The sequence below is a fragment of the Mus pahari genome, chromosome 9 (genome assembly GCF_900095145.1).
Source record: "Mus pahari chromosome 9, PAHARI_EIJ_v1.1, whole genome shotgun sequence".
In the NCBI taxonomy this organism is placed as follows: domain Eukaryota; kingdom Metazoa; phylum Chordata; class Mammalia; order Rodentia; family Muridae; genus Mus; species Mus pahari.
The window spans coordinates 18812210-18818170 of NC_034598.1; the positions used below are offsets into that span (position 1 = coordinate 18812210).

General features: G+C 38.5%; 1 protein-coding gene and 1 non-coding gene across 2 annotated transcripts in view; one reads left to right on the forward strand and one right to left on the reverse strand.

Annotated features, from left to right (window-relative positions):
• Slc35f1 (solute carrier family 35 member F1) overlaps nt 1-5961 on the forward strand; it is a 417926-nt gene that overhangs the window by 301447 nt on the left and 110518 nt on the right. The window lies entirely within an intron of this gene.
• On the reverse strand, nt 1791-1897 carry LOC115064761. The gene has a single exon (XR_003844581.1). It is a non-coding gene; the product is annotated as a U6 spliceosomal RNA (small nuclear RNA).

Consider the following 5961-nt stretch of genomic DNA (forward strand, 5'->3'; position numbering starts at 1 on the left):
TAGACAACTTCTTAAAGAAATTTCTTTTCTTAGAGTTCGAAGAAATATACCCTAGGCCCAACCTTCCTTCTCCAAAGTCTAAACAGTAGGGGTAAAGGACATCTTTGTCTCTTCTACTCTGAATGCTAGAGTATGTTCATGTCAGGTTATATGTTCAATCTCCCACCAGGCACTTTGGCCAGGGTAAAGTTAGATTTTTTTTTTTGTGCATTTGTGGTTCTCAACCTGTGAGTTATGATACCCCAGCCCTGGGGAGGGGCAAATGACTTTTTCACTGAGGTCACCTAAGGCCATCAAAAAACATAAAATTTATATTATGGCTCACAACTACCAAAATTACCATTATGCAGTAGCAATGAAACTAATTTTATGGTTGACGGTCACCACAACATGAGGGTCACCACAACACCAAGAACCACTGTTGTATATGAATTGGAGTGGAACCTAGCTTAAGAGCTGTCCACACAAGTTCCTCCTTAGCATCTTTTTATGGGATGAATTATATCTCTCTCAAAATCCCTAAGTATCCCAGAATGAACTGATTTTGATGATAGGGCCTTTAAAAAGATAGTTACGATGAAATGAGATCTATGTGTGAAATCTAATCCAGTGTGATTTATTTCCTTAGAACAAGAGATTAAGATACAATTAAGACATGGTACAAATGAAGAAGATACAGGGACAAAAGTACTATTTACAAGACAAGACAAGAGCCCCCAAGGGATTTTATAGAACTCATACACTGGCCTTTTAACCTCCATAATAGTGAAAAAGACACAGAGTTCATTATATTATTTCCTTGGCTGTGACAATCCAAGGTAACAAATACACCACCCTAGTGAGGAGTAAACCCTTTCTTCTGATTTTCTGTCATGCCTTGTAGTTCAGTTATGTATAGATATCCATATCTTATATCTTTCTTCTATGACCATAAATCTTTGTGCAAAATATCTAAGATTAACTCACTTTCAGAGTACTCATAATATACCCATCAATTCATCAAATGATTATAACATAACTAACATAAACCATGAATAAAAAACACACTAGGCACTTAATGATTTCTTTTTAATAAGGAGATAAATGTGATCCTGAAAGAAACAGGTGGCAGACATAAGTCATTATGGAATGGCAATTATTAAAGAATAATAATCAATTGAAGAACAACTAAAATCATGTAGGCATAGTCTTCATATTGTATCAAACACATTGAACATATGTCATGCAGACTACCATGTTAATTAGTTTCATGTGGTCTCATGTAGTTTTCTGTAGTGCTAGGAGCTTGAGTGATATTAACAGGTCATCACTATTGTAAATTCCTTATTTGATCTTAGAAGAACTTTGTAAAGCTGTATAGAAAGGGGTTTGAGAATTTAATTGACATATTCCCTAAATAATGGGGTTCCCAGGTAAGAGTATTTTAATACATTGGCATTGACAGTTTATAAAAATACAATTGCATGGAGTAAAGTGTAAGGGTGCACTGCCGTTTTTATTCAACAAATATCTACACAGCTTACTTCCAACAGAGACCTACATTTTGTCAGGAATCTATTTCATTTCTTTATTATTATTATTATTATTATTTTCTTTATTTACATTTCAAATGCTATCCCAAAAGTTCCCTATACCCCCCCCCCGCCCCTGCTCCCCTGCCCACCCACTCCCACTACTTGGCCCAGGCCTTGCCTTGTGCTGGGTCATATAAAGTTTGCAAGACCAAGGGGCCTCTGTTCCCAGTGATGGCCGATTAGGCCATCTTCTGCTACATATGCAGCTAGAGACACAAAAATATGGAACGCTTCACGAATTTGCTTGTCATCCTTGCGCAGGGGCCATGCTAATCTTCTCTGTATCGTTCCAATTTTAGTATATGTGCTGCCGAAGCGAGCACTATTTCATTTCTTATTATAGGCTCTATGGCTCTCAGGGAAGCCATCCATGGCCAACGGGAGGCTACAGCTTCAAAAGGACGCAGGTGGGATATCCCTTCCCAGGTCTCTGAACCTCGAGCTATGTTAGAAGTTGCAAGGCACAGGAGAGCAGAGACAGTTAGAGGGATTCCATTCTATCTGCAGTGCCCTGCCAAAAGAGGTCAAGTGTATTCATGCTACATTTGTTCTTGACGATCTATCTAGAAATCCACCAATCCAGTTCTGGGAGGTGGAATGCTCTAGGAGCTTAGACCAGAGGAATTGTCCCCAGTTGTCCTCCCACATGTAGCCCCAGGGCAAAAATGGGCCAGGAAAATGCTCATCTGAAGCAATAGGAAACCTAAGGCAGAAGGCACAGAGAAGCTACCTGCAACAAAACTGCAGCAGACAAGATTGCCCTACTCAGAGAGCTTCACTTCCTGTTCCAGAAACTATCTGCTTCCTCAAATGGGAGCTTTGGCTCAGGGCTCCTTGCCTTTGTCCCCTCCGATGAGTTTGTCAGTGTATCTAGGGTGGACTGACCTATTTCTCACAGGTTGGATCTTTCCCTGACCGAATGAAGGAATGGCCCACTCCTCAGGGATTTTTTTAAAAAGTTAGACCTAAATATATATTCAAGTTTAACACTAGTAATAGTAATTTCATCAGTGAGACTTTGAGCCTTAAGAAAACTTTAGCCTAGTAGCATACACATCTCTTTGTTTCTCCTTTGTGAAGGGAGAATAAGTTTTATTTCTATATGATACTTTCTGTAAACTGAAAGAAGAGGATTTATATGCATAGATGGGTGTTGAGAAACCAGAAGATAAGTAATCGTCCTTTCTCCCTTTTAGACAGTGTTTTCGGAACAAGTAATTTAATTCAAGTATATGCATTGGAACCAAATTGTTTAGAATTAGACACAGGAAAATCCACTAGAAGTCTAATAAAAGAGTATAGTTGGTATCAGTGACAAATGTTACTGGATTTTACATAGTAGGGCGATTACATGTGTGTGATTAGGAATGAAAGCACATGTTGCATGTAATTTTAAAAACCATGAGTACTCCTTGCCCAGTGCCATGGCTCCGAAATCAGCCGCTGCCAACGGCTATCTCACGCAGCCCCCACAGCTAGCTTCGCCAAGCCATCCTGGTCTCACTCAGGTCCACCAAGCTGTCAGTTCTGACACTTTCTCCATGAATACCAAGAGAACTGTACTCCATCTCCAAAGGCCAACCATCCCATGGCTAGCTCCACCGATGTCCAAAGGCTATGTCTTTTCTCCTGCTCACCTGAATTGCCACAGATGGAAAACACCAGACAGCCTTAGTATTTTAAAACTAGCCAGTTACCTCAATACCAATGGCTGGGCACAATTGGATCTATTGCCCTAAACTCATCAGCTATTCTATATCAGAATCCCGCAGGGATACCTCTTCCCCTCCTCTTCCTCCTGGGACCAGGAAATCCCACAGTTTTTTTTCCTTCACCTAGCAATTGACTTTTGCCATCTTTATTGGCACAATCAGAACCAGTTAGGGAAAGTCCTTCCTCTACAAGAATAGATGGAGCCAGATTCACGATGGATGAGGAAATCGACACAAGTGAAAGATGGTTCTAAGACTGAGGCTTTCTGTAGTTAAACTGGGAGTATGCTAGGGAAAAAAAAAAAAAGAGCTTCTGTAGGGCAAAGAATAATTGAGTTTAGGTTGCAAGAAATCAGTTCATAGGACTGGAGAGATGGTTCAGCCGTTGAGAGCAATGTCCGCTCTTGCAGAAGTCACTGGTTTATTACCCAGCATAGACGTGGGCAGCCAACAACACTGTGTAACTCCAGCTCCAGTAGATTTCATTGCCCTCCTTCTGGTCTCTGTGGGCACTACCTCTGTGTGGTACACAGATACATGCAGGCAAAACACATATGTACAGAAAATAATACACACACATGCATAATTTAAATTTTTTAAAGTAAAAAGAAATCAGCTTATTTCTTTATAAGTCACCATCTTAGTTACTTATAGGAGGCAATTGTTTTTGGTTTTTTCTGGTAGACATCATAGCCTATTAGATATCACCTAGGTTTTGACATTATGTGTCAGTCCATGGTGCACAGAAACTGTTCCTGCCTTGCTTGTTCCTGGCATGTGGTAGACACCAGATATCAGTGCTTCAACTTCTGTGTTGGTTTTTGTTCACTCAGCAACTATTCACCTGTAGTTGAGCTCCATTTCCCCTTCTTTTCCCCCAAGGCAGTGTGCCCTTTTCCTGTCTGATTGTTGGTATGAGTTTACTCAAGGAGCTCTGAGCAGGAGTAGAATGCGAATCTTTAATCTTGAAATTGATGATGAAAACTGCAAAAAGAACTGGCCTTGATTTGTCCTTCTAACAGTGTCTTAAAAGGATTATGTTTACTTTGTAATGCTGGAAATGCAACCCAGGAATACCACAGACCTACATCTCTGAACTTCCCTCCCCCACCCCGAGATTGCATTTAATTATTTGTGTGTATATTTTGTATGCCATAATGATCAAGTAGAGGTCAGAGGACTACTTGCAAAAGCTAGTCCTATTTACCATAAAGTTCTAAAAATAAAACTCAGGTCATCAGGCTTAGCAGCAAGTATCCTTACCCACTGAACTATCTGCCAGCATTTATCCTTGATTTTAAAGATAGAGTCTCATTATGTTGCAGAGACTGAAAATGAACTCTCTACCCTTTTGCTTCTGAATCTTGACTGCTGGATTATGATTGTGTACTACCATCCAAGGATAAAGATGATTGGTTTTTCCTACATAGATGTTCCCTAAGGCCTAAGTGGACTTCTGAATTTCCACACTTCCAACTTCCCACCCTGCCAACATTTTCTTCTACAATTACAACTACCAAAGATGGTATCTCTTGATTTTAATTGTGAAAAGCTTTATGTTGAAATCATACACTCAGCATATTCCTTTAGCAGCCCTGTTCCAAATCATTTAGGACGGTGTATCTAATTTTCTATGAAATATGGATATCAAATTAATTTTGAAAAAAATCTCCTAATATTTGAACATCATTCTTATTAAAAAGTAAGTCTAACCTGGACTTTGTCTATAAAAATTTAAAACCAAAACTATTGAAAAAGAGGGCACAGAGATAGAATATTCCATCACACTTATTAAACACCTGTTAGAACAAGTTAAAACAAGTTGGAATGTGTCTGACCATTGTTTGAAACTCAGCAATGCATAACAGTCCATTCCTGGTCTGTTGAAGTAGTCATTTCTCAACTCTTGAGTTGTTTCCTTAGCTCTTAATTAGAATCCATTCTTCAATATTAATATCAAAGGACCAGAATCAACAGTCACAGCATCTTCTAATTATTAGCGCTGCTCTAGCATTTATTTAAGAATTGCTGGATTTGATTGCTTTGGCCATCAAACATAAAATGGATAAAAGACAGACTGTGTTTAGTTTGTGTTTGCAAGAGTGGAGAGGAGGCAATTTCTCTACTGCTGGTAAATTGTAAATTTGTAGACACTTTAGGGAGTTGTTTGGTTGTAGCTAGGAATATGAAAAATGTAAATACTCTGTAAGCCAATAAGTTTGTACACTGGCAAGTTTTACACAAGCCCCAAGACATATTTATTGTAGTATTGTTTATGATAGAAGAATTGAAAATAACCTGTGAATTTGGCAATGGAAAGAATAGATAACTAAAATGTATAATACTGTGCTGCATATGTTTTAAAATGAGCCAAGTTTATTTGCATATAACATGGATAACTTACAAACAATGATGAATGAAAAAAAATCCTAAAGTTAAAAAGTGATGTATAGAATGGTACCAAAACTATAAACTTTACAAAACCACACTGTATGTGAAGATGTATACATATGTATAAATGTGCATAAAATAAATCTGGCTTGAGAGCCAATTCCAAATTCCTTCTCATTGCTTATAAGAATGGAAAAAATATTGGAAGTAAATGAAAGTAAAAACTTGAATTTTCACACACACACACACACACACACACACACACACACACACACACACACACA